Consider the following 14555-nt stretch of genomic DNA (forward strand, 5'->3'; position numbering starts at 1 on the left):
TACATTCCATTCTCCCGCAGGTGTCAAAGAAGTCGTGGTTTAATGGGATGAACATGAGTCGCGACTTTATCAAGATAATGTGTCGGCTGATGTCCAACCACTACTCGTTAGGCTCGCATCTCTATCGAATAGGGCTCGCAGATAATAATCGATGTGGTTGTGGAGCTGGTTACCAAGACATCAACCATGTTGTCTGGTACTGTCCCGAATACGGAATTGCCAGATCAAAACTATGTATATCTCTCAGGGCCCGAGGAAAACCAGACAAGGAAGACATTAGAGATGTGTTGGGTAGACTGGACTTTGACTACATGTTACTTGTTTACAAGTTCTTGAAACAAATCGACGTTTTTGTTTGATAATATGCTTTTTTGTCCCGCTTGTCCACCTCGTATACCCCTTCCCGTTTTATGGATGTCCACCTTGTTTCCCTCGAAACCCGTTTGTTTATACCGTTACAGGTTGTCGTCATGTCCACTCTGCGTTGATCAGCACCAATAACGCCACTACAATATGCTGCTGTTGAAGATCAACGAGTAAACCCAAAATTCCCATCCCTTCCAAAAATGATTGTACTCCTTAACCTCGACGGTTCCCCAAAACTAACCTAAATAAATAAATAAATAAATAAATCCGTTTTACATGTACTTTGACAGGTAACAAGAAATTTTATTTGAAAATGAATGCATATTGTTGGTAAGTGCGAATTCTCGCCGTATTGCAACATTTCAAATTCGATAAGACGGGAATGGGCACTTCTGTTGAAGTAGCTCGAAACCCTAACGTCAAACGAAAAACTCACTATTGTTTGAATTTATAAATTCCAGACCCGTTGTCTAGTAGGGGCCTTCCTTAGCCGAGTGGCTAGAGTCCGCGGCTACAAAGCACAGCTGAAGGTGTCTGGGTTCGATTCCCGGTCGGTCCAGGATCTTTTCGTAATGGAAATTTCCTTGACTTCGCTGAGCATAGAGTATAATCGTACCTGCCACACGATATACGAATGCGAAAAATGGAAACACTGGCAAAGAAAGCTCTCAGTTAATTACCGTGGAAGTGCTCATAAGAACACTAAGCTGAGAAGCAGGCTCTGTCCCAGTGAGGAAGTTAATGCCAAGAAGAAGAAGAAGAAGAACCCGTTGTCTAGTGTTGATTATGTTCAATCTATGCTACTTCTGGACGAATGTGGTCTATATGTTTTTGCATCATCAATTGACACATTGTTCAATACATTTTTTGGGCACTGTTGTCAAAATATAGCTGTCAATTTGAAGGTAAAATTGTTTCCACCGTCATAGTGCCATGAAACCAAAAAATCAGCTGATCAATACCAAAAATAAGCAATTTGATTCAGTTCATAAGCAAATCGAGCATAACTAAGCAGAACTAGACACCATCGCGGCGGCTACCTTAAGTGAATGATTTATTAAATTTGTTGCGCGCATTTTCAAAAGAACTGCTAAACCTCTATCGAAAGCCACCAGAGGCCAGCAACGCGGATAAACCAATAAAACTTAACAACTGTATAACAACGGTGGTTGGCAAACAATTAACAATCGTATATTTTCATCATTTCTCGCTATTTTCATTGCATGAGTGTGGCATGGTTTTTTTTTTCCTTTCGGCAGTCTAGTAGAGAAACCCGCTTAGAGGCACACATGTCCAATCAGCTGATGGAAAGTGTGAAAGGATCCGATAGGGAACAAATGGAGCATTGGAGCACCTTTTAGCCAAACATAAACCGGCAGAAGAGGTGCGTTGCAATAAAAGGTGTTTTCAAATTTAATTAAGTTTGCCTAAACGCTCGAATCGAACTTCTTCGCCGCCTTTACTATTCTTTCAGACATACTGTTAGGTAAACGATTGACGGTGCGACGAAATGAGGATTGGAAAAGTGCTAGCAAGGTAGACACGCAGTCGATAGTTAAAATAATGAAAGGTGAAGATCAAACCGGGAGCCTTCCTTAGCCGAGTAGTTAGAGTCGGCGGCTACAAAGCCAAGCCATGCTGAAGGTGTCTGGGTTCGATTAGGGTTGTCGTAAATCAATCGATTATTTCGATTAATCGACTCACTAATCGATTATTTTTTTTTTATCGATACATAACTCGCTCAATAATCGAGATAATCGATTAACTGACATCGATTATTTGTCGGTTATTGCAAGAAAATAAAAATTTCAAGCTACTGTTATGTTTGCCTCCTCAACATTGTGTTTATTACGCAAAAATATCGTGCTGACAATCGTAAAACCACGAAATATGTTGAAAGATCTTCGCAATTACTTATTTTTATATTCTCTGTGGGTTTAACCAAAATTGGTATTCAAGACCGTCGGCGTGAATTTTTTGCGCGATGCATAGTTCTACTGTCTATCGATAGATCTCTGATCATGATCTCTGTAAATACATAGCTGATTTCATGGGTTGTATTATTCGTATCACGGTTTTCAAGAATTATTCATGGTTTTATAGTGATTGTATGTTTTGAGATATTCGAGGATTTATCCTGTTGTCCAAAATCATTGAGAAGCTTCAACAATATTTATTAATTTTATGTTTTATATGGAAAAATTGAAAGCAGTGTTTCTCAACCGGTAGTTCAGTGGTAATCATTTTTAAAACCGTAATGATGAAATTCTTACAATACAAGGTATAAAACTAAACCATATAATCATTAAGGTGAAGATGAATCGAAGCCAAAGTTCAAATTTTCAAGAGCACGGATCTGGAGAACCAAGCATCCGTTTAAGCTGAAAACTTAATCGATTGTTCACCAGCTGGTGGTGAGGAATCGATTAGGTTTTTAGCTCAAACAGATGTTTGGTTCTCCAGATTTGTGCTCTTGAAAATTTGAACTTTGGCTTCGATTCATCGTCACCTTAAACCTATATATGTTCAATTTCAAATAAACTTTGCAATGCTCCCTTTTTGCGCTACAAATGTAGCGTATTACGGTTCCTATGTTTTTTTGCTCAACAGTGAGGAGCATAAACCAGTGTCTACTTCGAGGTTCTCCTATGGTTCTTTACATGTTTAAAATAATGTTTAAGGTGAAGATTAATCGAAGCCAAATCTCAAATTTTCAAGAGCACGAATCTGGAGAACCGAACATCCTTAATCGATTGGTCACGAGCTGGTGGTGACCAATCGATTAAGTTTTCAGCTCAAACGGGTGTTCGGTTCTCCAGATTCGTGCTCTTGAAAATTTGAGGTTTGGCTTCGATTCATCTTCACCTTAAAAAATGTACAAAATGAATATATCTTAAAATATCATAGCATTCATTTAACTTTTTTTTTGACATTAGGGCTAATTTTGGCTAATCCACACGGGAAAAGTGCTATAATTGTGTGGAGATATGCGATGGAGACCTGAAATTTCTTGACTGTCCCTAACAATTGAAAACGAACATATCCGTGCTAAAAGAAACTTTCAGTGAGTTTAAGGATCGACGGTACATAAAAAAGTTACACTAATGCTCATTCTTTATATTCTGGGTATAACGTCCTCACTAGCACAGAGCCTTCTCAGCTTAGTGTTCAATGAGTCCACAGTCCACACTTCCACAGTTATTAATTAAGAGCTTTCTTTGCCAAAGTTACCATTTTCGCAATCGTAGGGTGTTGTGCTAGTATCCATCGTATTAAGCATTGATCAGTGAGAACTGCAATTTTCCCAGTATTGCAGTGAATGATGCTGATACAAACCGATGCCAAACAATTCTTTCTCAAAACGGCTTTAGCATTGTACAATAACATTTTGATAAATCTTGATCTGTTTTTGGAAATAATGCAAAGAAAATGCATCTTATCGTATTCTCAATCCGTCGTATCGTTTTCAACTCCGTCGCAATCAGTTTCCAGATTCGTCTCACATCTTACGGCTCACTGTGATGTATTGAGTGGTTAAAACACAATATACCAACGCTATAATAAAATGTTTTACTAGAATGTATAGATCTACGGGCATCTCCCTCCATTCCTTCAGCATTATGGAATATGCTAATTTCCTTTAAAATTAATTGTTCGTCATCAAAATTTAGCCCAAACATATGAACACAATTGCTTTTGACCGTACAATTATGGCATTTGCTCACAGTACAGCGAAAACAACACAATCAAAGGAACCATATTTTTACGTCGAGCGACGCGCACACATTGATGCGCACAAGCTTTTTTTTCTCAGTACAACGGATTGAACTTTGTTTACATTCTCAATTATACATGGCGGTTGAGGAAATTTCGTAAAATTTGGTGATTTATTGAAGTTTTACGGAGTGTGATTGTAAAGAATTCCTTCAGTGAAGATGTACGAAGGTTTTCCATAGTGAAAATAAGTGCCCGGCGAAGTAAGTCACCCACGGGGGCGGGAAGAAACTTGTGTTGGAAAGTGGTGTGACTGATGTCGATCGCTAAGCATTTCTCTCAAATCGTGTTCGTCCATGCGATTTCGGTGAAAAAGTGTAAAGTGGATAATTGAACTGAAGTTATTTATCGAAATACAGTAGTTTCATTGCATTTTTGGTGTACAGGTGGACGAATCATAAAAGTTTTCACAAAATTACATTTGGAAAATGAATCTATGTTGCAGGTAAGGTGGAATATCCGCCGTAGTTGAACATTTTATGTTTGATACGACGAATAGTAGCTCTTACGACGAAGTAGAACGAAACCCACCATCGTGTTTTTTTATTTATAGTAGGGTACAAAAAAGCTTCAAAAGCCTGGCCTGTTGTGTGTTGGCACGGTGTGGGACTCACGTTAGGGGTGCTTAACCACTGAAAAACTTTCCCTACTGCTTATGTTACTCGATCCCCCCCGGAACTACATCAGGCAACTTCATCGAGGTAGGGCTGTGCTCATGCACTTCGTCAATCTCAGCCTCTAGCTGTTCTGCTAGTTCGCTGTTGGAGATTAATGTCGTCAAAAACGCTGCTCACTACGACATTTCTACGATGTCTCTGCGACTACTCGTTTTGCCCAATTGGCGGTTGAAGATCTAGCCGGGGCTTTGGACAGCTTTCTGTGTGACGACGCATACTTCCCTTGGGCTGGCCTCGCGTCAGAGCCCTGTTGAACTTCTACTGGACGCTCATGTGCACTTCGTTGCTCTACGACGACTCGTTCTCCACTGCTGCTATTCGAGCTCTCCTGGTTGACCAGTTGGATGCCGAGGTCGGTCCAGTGATTCCGGTCGGAGGATGACTTCCGGTTCACTGGCGACCCGTCGACCCAAAACTAGTTTGTGACGATCGATGCTACTCGGCCTAGTCCCCGACGGTATAGCTAACCTACTCCGGCTACGCGCTTTTTCATGGTTCGATACTGGCCGGTGGAGTGCCAAATTCGGTCCAGCGATTCCGGTTGGAGGATGGCTTCCGGTTCACTGGCGCTCCCACGACTTGAGCCGGTGATACGTTACGTACTACTCAGAGTAGTCCCCGGCGAAGATTTCCCCGGCGGTGGAAGATCTCCCGAACCGATGCTATCCGGGCAGATGACGAGGTCGGTCCTGCGATTCCGGTGGAGGGAAACTTCCGGTTCACAGGCGCCCCGACGACCATTTGCCGGTGCTATTACGCGAATTAATCGTATATCGTGTGGCAGGTACGATGATACTCTATGCCCAGGAAAGTTAAGAAGATTTCCATCACGAAAAGATCCAGGACCGACCGGGAATCGAACCCAGATACCTAAAAAACACCTTATTGAACCGAATTTCATTTTTATTTTTGCTTTTATGCAAATATTTGAGGTAATATATTGTGTATATAATAACCTTGCACAGTTTTTGTTAGGTTAGGAAGAAACTGGTACACACTATACTCAGAATTTCATATGCTTGCTTGGCTCAAATTTCATGAGCAAGAGAATGCGCATGAGAATTGTTGGCCGTACAACAAATTGTTTTTGAGCGAGGTTGACTACCCGAGCAGAAGAAAATAACTAATGAATACCAAATTGAGGTATTCCATACCAGATAATTTCCAATACTTACAACCTGAATGAGGTATGAATGAGCCCTGCATAAGAGGTAAAATACCTCAAATAATACCTTCTGCATATTCTACAAATACCAAGCTGATACTTAGATCAGGTATTGTAATAACTAAATAATACTTGATGGATTTTCATATAAAAGTGAAATTTTTCAATACTTTTGAACTATAGTTCAATACCTCCAGCAGTCCTCAATAGCTGTCGAATACCAAAATGAAGTATTTTTAATTGTTTTAAACATTTTTTTCAAATACCATTATAATACCAAAATGAGGTATTGATAACTGAACAATACCTAATTCTGGTATGATACCAAAATATGGTATGCATAAGTTATTGGTGAGTTATTCTTTCCTCCTCGGGTAGAATCATCGAAATTGCGCAGGGAACCGGCACATGTAGCTAGGGAGTGCGTCGAATTTTGTTTTTGTCGAACTATTTAAAATTTATTTTTAAGTAATCTCTACAAATAAATAGAAAAACAGGTATGTGTAACTACAAATTAGGATTTTTCTCAAATATCTAATAAGGAATTTTTCAAATGATTCCTCAGAGATGCTTTCATGTTGTTTTTTAGATATTGCTTCCGGAATTCCCTCATGGATTTCACCCCAAATTCTTCGTGATTCTTTCAGCAATTTTGGCATCCAAGAAGTTTTCAGACGTTGCCCCAAAATTCATTTCATGCAACCTAAAAGGAATTTCTGAAAGGATTCCTCTAGGACATCCTACAGGGATACCGCTTAGACACATTCCTTCAATGTAATCTTAATTATTTTTTCTAGGACTCCTTCAAGCATTTCCAAAAAACCGTTGAATAGAGGGATTTTTTGAACAATTCTCAAAAATATTCTTCTATCGATTTCTCCTAGGATCCCTCTAAGAAATTCAACAAGAAAACCCACATGAATTATTACTCGTCTTACGTCGCCGTGCAATGGAAGTCATTTGCAATTCAAAAATACGCCTACCCTACAAGTATTTTGGAACATCCTGTACATTGCAAAAGGACTTCAATTCGAGATTTTCAACCCCTATCATGTGACATTTCGATCTTCAAGTTTTTTTGCTGGGACTATAATATGAGGACCATTGAGTAATTTGTTTCAACATACGTAAGTACTTTCGGGATGGAGAAAACCCCATAAGGCATAAGACCATTAGGCATTAGGATGTTAGGCATAATAAAAAAAAGACATTAGGCATAACGGATGTCAGGTATAACATCGTTAGAAAAAAAATAACTTACGTGTATGTTATTTGAAACTACAAAAACAAATTCCATTACGCTGATATCTTTAAGATGAAACAGTTCATAAAATAATAGTTTATACAAATAGTGTTACGAGGGGGTGGGTTGGTGGGGCTTGTCACAAATGACTATTTTTTACGATATGAAATTTAAGAATGAACCCATTGACGCAAGATATGGAAGAAGATTGTTCTTCTTCTTTCTGGCGTTACGTCCCCACTGGGACAGAGCCTGCTTCTCAGCTTAGTGTTCATATGAGCACTTCCACAGTTATTAACTGAGAGCTTACTATGCCAATGACCATTTTTGCATGTGTATATCGTGTGGCAGGTACGAAGATAATCTATGCCCTGCGAAGTCGAGAAAATTTCCAACCCGAAAAGATCCTCGACCGGTGGGATTCGAACCCACGACCCTCAGCTTGGTCATGCTGAATAGCTGCGCGTTTACCGCTACGGCTATCTGGGGAAGATTGTTATCATTCTATCCAGTCGAACCAATTTATGTAAATGGTAAATGTTTATTTTAGTGAGTCTATGTCACTTTTGTGATGTTTTTATTTCATGACTACGTTAATTCTAAAGAAGGGTAAATCTTCCATAAAAATACTAGTACTTATAATTTCAATGCTTGACTCGAAGACGAAAATCAAGAGTCAGGTCAAGAATTTATGTTGTGATTGGTGCCACCATCTTCAAAAATAATGTTCTGGCAGTGTGACAACCATCGTCTTTGTGTAACATTTCAATTTCGAGTCTGCTCATCAATTTTAGCGAGAACAGTTCCTCAGTCTCTTCTGCAAATCATTTTTTATTATTAATAATCAGTTCTTATCAGTTGCATTTTAATTGTAAGTTTTACCGAAAGCACTTAAAAAATTGAAATATGTCTTGTCTAAAAATAAAATTTAAAAGCAAGACACAGACTCAGAAATCAAGCTCAAATCAAAAAGAGTATAGTATCTTAATGCTGAATGGTGTGCATTCATGTTCAAATAATTTCCACTTTTTTATGTCATAGAGCTCACACAATTTATTTGATTGTCATGTGTTCAACACGATCATTCAAAAGCTAATCGGTTCGAAAGATTTTTAAGGATTTTTTTCTCAGAATAGGGTTGTATAGGGTTGTTCTTATTCTTTTCCTTGTTTTTGGCATTATGACCCAACACAAATTTGTAGTTTAGTTTTCTATAAGCACTTCCATAGTTATCAATCAAAAGCTTGCTTTGCATGCTTTGTTGTGAACGATGCACGAGAACGATTAAAAGGGAAGATCTCCCAGTACCGGACACCTAAGCCGCCATTATTAAAAAAAAAACTATTGATTTTATGCGGTCTTGGTGCCCATTTATGATAAATATTATCATTTTTGTAGCGTACAAAAATAAATTTAAAAACATAAATATGAATTTTAACATAGCATTTTAATGATGTGTTTTAGTACCAAATTGATCTATTATAAAAGGTGGCTCCCAATACCGGACACGATCTGAAAATGCCTTGAATTCTGTAAATTTGTATATCATTGAATGTTTTTACTCTAGGAATAGTACTTTATTGCCAATTTAATGCATTTGCAACATTCACAAGAGTAATTTAAGTTTTACTTAGTCTGCAAGTTGGTAATCAAAAAACCTTTTTCGATTCTACCCCATTACCCCGAATGTACCATTACCCAGACTTCCATCACTCCGAATGCTATTCCCCCGAATTTACAATTATCTCGCCATGATGATATTGATGACATTTCCCCATGATATAGAAATTCGGGATAATGTCATTCGGGGTGATGGGTCGTTCGGGGTTTTGGAATTCGGGGTAATGGCGTTCGGTTTAATGGCATTCGGGGTAATGAGATTCGGGGTGATGGGGTAGAATCACGTTTTTCATTATGAAAAACAACAAGTTTTACTTGTTGTTCTTAATTTTCATTCTTCTAATTTTAATTGCATTTTTGATACCGTGATCGACGGAATCCATGAAAAGTTAATGTATTTTGAGACAGTGGTGCGAAAATTAAAAAGATATTATGTAAAAAATCAAGCTGTCCGAAACTAGGGGAAAGGAAGTGCTAGACCAGAATTGTAGTTTGACCATATTTAGTTTAAATATGGTACAAAACACATTCATACTTTTAAATTATTATTATATTTGATCATGCTTGCGAGATCCAAATTATTTCGCCGTATTAAAAAAAAAATACTAATTAGTTTAAAATTTAAGGCGACACGTCAATTTTTTAACAATTTTCAAACATCTCATGGCGCATATTTCAAGGATGTGTTATTCTGCGCAAACATTACTCTCTATAAGAGCTTTCTTTTCTTCTAATACACCATCTTGATTGGATCATGATTTCTCAATTTTTCGACTTTGTCCGGTACTGGGGGATCTCCCCCTACTTCAAAGCCAAGGAAGTGAAGAAAAGATCCTGGATCGAATAGCAGACGAACTCAGATACTTTCTCTTCAGCATGGCTTTGCCTTATGGTCGCGGAAGGTACCACAAAGCCAATGAGAGCAGCTGTACATTGTCATTCTGATCTTTTGATCAAGTTTTGCCTTTTAAACTAAACTCAAGGGATTTCGTACTATGAGACGACTGCAAGGCAATCGCATTTCAAAGAATACACTTTTAATCCCTGGACCCCTTCACACGAATTAAAAACGGCATTTTAAAAATTATGCCTTTCGTCCATTATGCATAACGTCCATTACACCAAACGCCCATTATGCCTATCGCATTTATGCATAACGTCGTGCGCCCGTCTTGGATGTTCTGAAGCCAATTCCGAGGTACCGGAAATGGACACTTTAGTTGTCAAGATTTCTTGCCGGGAGTATAATATAGTGCGCATTGAAGCTTAGGGCCATTAACAAGTATATGCGGGATGTTCTGGACCAAATCCCGAGACCCTGACAAAGGGCAACCCGATATCGGCTCAAGAACATCCCGCAAGTTCTTGTAAATGATCCTTTGTTGTATCTATTTAATTACTCGATTTGCATAGTGCAATCAACGGATGAATGTAAGACTTGAAGATTGATGTGTCCCTTTGTTCCATGATACAGATAGCAATCATCGGATTGACGTACTCTTCTAGGGTCCCGAAATCTGCTCCTCTGTTGCACATAATTACTCAATGTGCATCATATTAAACTCTAGGCGAACAAATGCTGGTCCCCAATTGATGCCCCAGGAGCCAATTCCAGGGAATCCGATGCCGACCAGAATGGTTTCACATGAGTTGAAAGAGTCAGAATATACTAATGATTTATGATTTAGTTACAAACACTGTAGTTTTGTTTGATACGTACAAAATAACTAAGATGTATCAAATGACCTTCGGACAGACCCCACGTGACATATGTATAAATCTGAAACCGACCATCCGACTTGGGTTCCCAGTACAAGTCGTGAAAAATTATGATAATAAGAAACAAAAGATCACAAAAAATCGATTTGGGGAACCGTGTCAGGGACTCAAAGATTAATGTCGCTTTGACTCATATACCGAACACTTAAGGCCAACTGTGACTTCAAATGCATCTGATAGACATAAAGTAACTGATATTTGTGAAAATATAAAATTTCTTCGAAAAGACTAATTATTAGCTGCTGGGTGTGCTAATGAAGTGGTTTATTTAAACATGTTAAATATTGTTTAACGTAAATGTATGAAACAACATTTTGATTCATATGCCGAATACTCAGTTCATTCTGTCTCATAGTCCGAGCACCTTGATTCAAATTCCGTGCAGCACGAATAAATCGTATTTAAATGAATAATTTCAGTTTAATGGTCTCAAACTAGAGTAAAACAGATTGTAAGACGTTAAAATTGAATTGCAATTGACGGCTATTTTCTTGACTTTTGATAACAAATTTCAAGCAATCATTTTAACGTAATCGCCATGCAAAACCTGAGTGTTCAGAAAAAAACGGAAATGCATTAAAAAATAAATAAATACACCAATTCAAAATTTTACAGGCTAATTTACTTTCATTTCTAATAGTCTCACCAAAATTGACGTTGTAAGTTTGTTTGCCAGAACTAGCACAAACGTTGGTCGAATTCCATATTCGCTTTCTCACTCTTTACCTGGACAACGTAGTAGACAGCGCTGCACCCGGTTGGGTACAAAACTGCTTTGTGATACTCGGCTGAGACCTTTTGCTCGTGATGTTGTATAATCTCAAGGACATTTTCCCCTCCAATGCACAGGCGGTACACGACCGATAACGGCATCTACCGTCGTCGACAGTTCAGTTGCAACCGACCGGCAGCCTGCGCCCTTCTCAGAGGAAAGGTATGGAAAACCAGCATCGCCAGTTATGAATAAATTAAATGGTAATTTCGCCCGAACGAGCTTTTTCCGCGATCTACATCTACATATGCAAAAAGAGCAACCGAAGAGACCGATGAACGTAGGTCAGACGAACAAATCCAGTAGATTTATAAGTTGTGGTGACCGACAATGGTGCTGGTTTGTTTAAAACTATGGGGGATTGAAATTGAAAAATTGAAATATATTGAACTACATTGTTTGAAATCATTTTTTGTTATAAAAACACATAAAAAATCATGACAAAGTGCGCGTCGACAAAATTTGATTTGATATGTGGTCTCCTGTGTTATATTTGATATAAGTACAAGTGGATTGCTGTACCAATGAAGTGTGCATTCAATTTGACGTTAATTTAAAGTTGATGAATTTAAAACCACTTTTTGTGCATAAGTAAAAGTAAATAACAGTATAGGAATCTCATCATAAACAAATTCTACTCCGTGCGATGATACATAACGAGGCTATCTTCATTATCCCATGTTGCACAAAGTCGCTTACAATTAATGTATTTTGATGATGTATATAATAATTTTTAACGATACAACTTTTTTGATTGTTGTAATACGTAGACGCTAAGACCATACCATGTTTCATAGTCATATTTCTGAGGTCGAATTCAAAATTGTTATAAACTAAACAGTCATTATCAAAAATCAAGTTTTTTTAAGGGGGAGGATCCGTCATTGATTTTGAAATTTTCAAAAGCAAAATACAATACTTGTCGAAACCATCAAAATATAATTTATGACAATCGAAAGTATTATGAACTTCGTTGATAATAATTGTTATAACCTGAACTTTGAATTCTGTGGCATATTAAGCGAATAAATTGCCATACAAGCTAGCAAACTTGCATGCAAGTTGGCTGAAATAGCCAAATTTTGCAATTTCAACAGTCAATATCTCAAAAACTAGACGTGCTATGATATTTTTGAAAATGGCAATGAATTGAGCAACCCTTAGTTCATTAAATAGCTGTATTTTGGTGCTTGAGGCAAAAATGTGTTCCGCAGTGTTATTGAATGTTTTTACACCTGCAATGGTATTTCATAACCAATGTATTTGCAACATTTTCAATAAAAGTTAGAACTATAATTAGTCTGAAGACATCTGAAACTGGGGGACAGAACGTGCTTGTTCAGAATTGTATTTTTGCATACGTCCTCACTGGGACAGAGCCTGCTTCTCAGCTTAGTATTCTTATGAGCACTTCCACAGTTATGAAGTGAAAGCATTCTTTGCCAAAGTTGCCATATTCGCATTCGTATATCGTGTGGCAGGTACGATGATACTATATGCCCAGGGAAGTCATAGAAATTTCCATTACGAAATAATCCTGGACCGACCGGGAATTTACCCAGACACCTTCAGCATGGCTTTGCTTTGTAGCCACGAACTCTAACCACTCGGTTAAGGAAGGAATGTATGTTTTCACATTTAGTTCAAATATGGTGCAAAATACATTCAAGCTTACAAATAAGGATTGTATTCGATATAAATTATTTTTTCATATTCAAAATCATTTCCAATTAGGTTCAAAGTTAAGGTGATACGTCAACTTTTTATCGGTTTTCAAACATCTCCATTGCCACATTTGACCACGGTTGTCTTAATAAAATTTTTATATCTACAGGGTTGGTGGCGAATCACTTTTTAAAGGCTTGGTCACTGTTGGACCCTAGGCCTGATGATTCATCCATCCATCCATCATTGCCTCGTTTTGTAGTTTGGGAATAATTCCAGTCGACCTTCTTCCATATTGTCATCAACACAGTTCAGTTTTATCCATATATTATCCACAGTTTCACAGTTTTACAATTATTCACTTCATTACGCAAATTATACTACACATTTATTAAGTACTATTTACACACAGAGAACATATAAGACACATAGTCGTGCTAGTCCATGTGGACTCCGTCGGGGCTTTATACGCACTGAGAAGTGTTAACATGCTAAGAATGTTGCAGCCTAAAATCCTTTGCCTCGGCTATCTTCGGGGAGGAGAAATTTACTACCCCTTTTGGGGGATCTTGGGGGTATAGGATCGGATAAATTTTTATAATGTTTGTATGGTTTTTTGCCTGCCTTACTCCCAAATAGTCACCTTTATTTTACTTGGTCACTAAAAGTCACTATTTGCTACAAAAAGCCACTTTTGTCACAAAAAACGATAATTTGATATCCAAATTCAAACAGCAAACAAGTAATGTTTTCAACAAGGACAAAATACATAACATAGGACAATATACATAATAACAAGGATATCATAATTATAAAGACAAGCCTTTGCCAATCTGAAAAACAAAGGACCATAAAATGGAAGGGATTTGTCTGAATAATTCAGGTGAAAATTCAGCACGGAAACATCTGACGAAATGTTGAAACTTGTGTAAATTTATTAAAATTTAGAAAATGATTTGGGTTGTACATTCTGGCCGAGGTAATCGATTTTAGTTTAGCCTGAAGCCATGTTTCTGAGAGATTTGCTGAACTTATTGCCAGCAAAAGTTTTGAAATAATCCACCAGAAAAAGTAGGAAAGAATCTCCGACCAACCTTTTGAGAAACCTTCACAAAATTTCTTAATGAGATAAGTTTGAAGCTGCAACTCCAATCAAAATTTGAAAGAAAGTGCTTCAAAAATTTTGTTTTCGTGGCCATGTGGTTGGTGTCGTCAGGCGGTTAAGCGTATCGTGTTATGGGGTATGGGTTCGATTCCCGCTGCAGGCATTGAAACTTTTAGAAAGAAATGTTTCTCGGTTGTGCCACTGGAGCATGCTTGTCCAATGTCTAGTGTTAAGTTTTACAGTTTGTGCAGCTAAACGGATGAAGACATTGTCCTTTTTTTAAACTTTGTCTAAAGGCTTAGTGACATTTATAATGAATTACTACATTAGAAATATTTTATGGAATATGGAAATGCGCCAGACCAGAGTACATCTAGAAACTACTCGTA

The sequence above is a fragment of the Aedes aegypti genome, chromosome 1, assembly GCF_002204515.2.
Source record: "Aedes aegypti strain LVP_AGWG chromosome 1, AaegL5.0 Primary Assembly, whole genome shotgun sequence".
NCBI classification, from domain to species: Eukaryota; Metazoa; Arthropoda; class Insecta; order Diptera; family Culicidae; genus Aedes; species Aedes aegypti.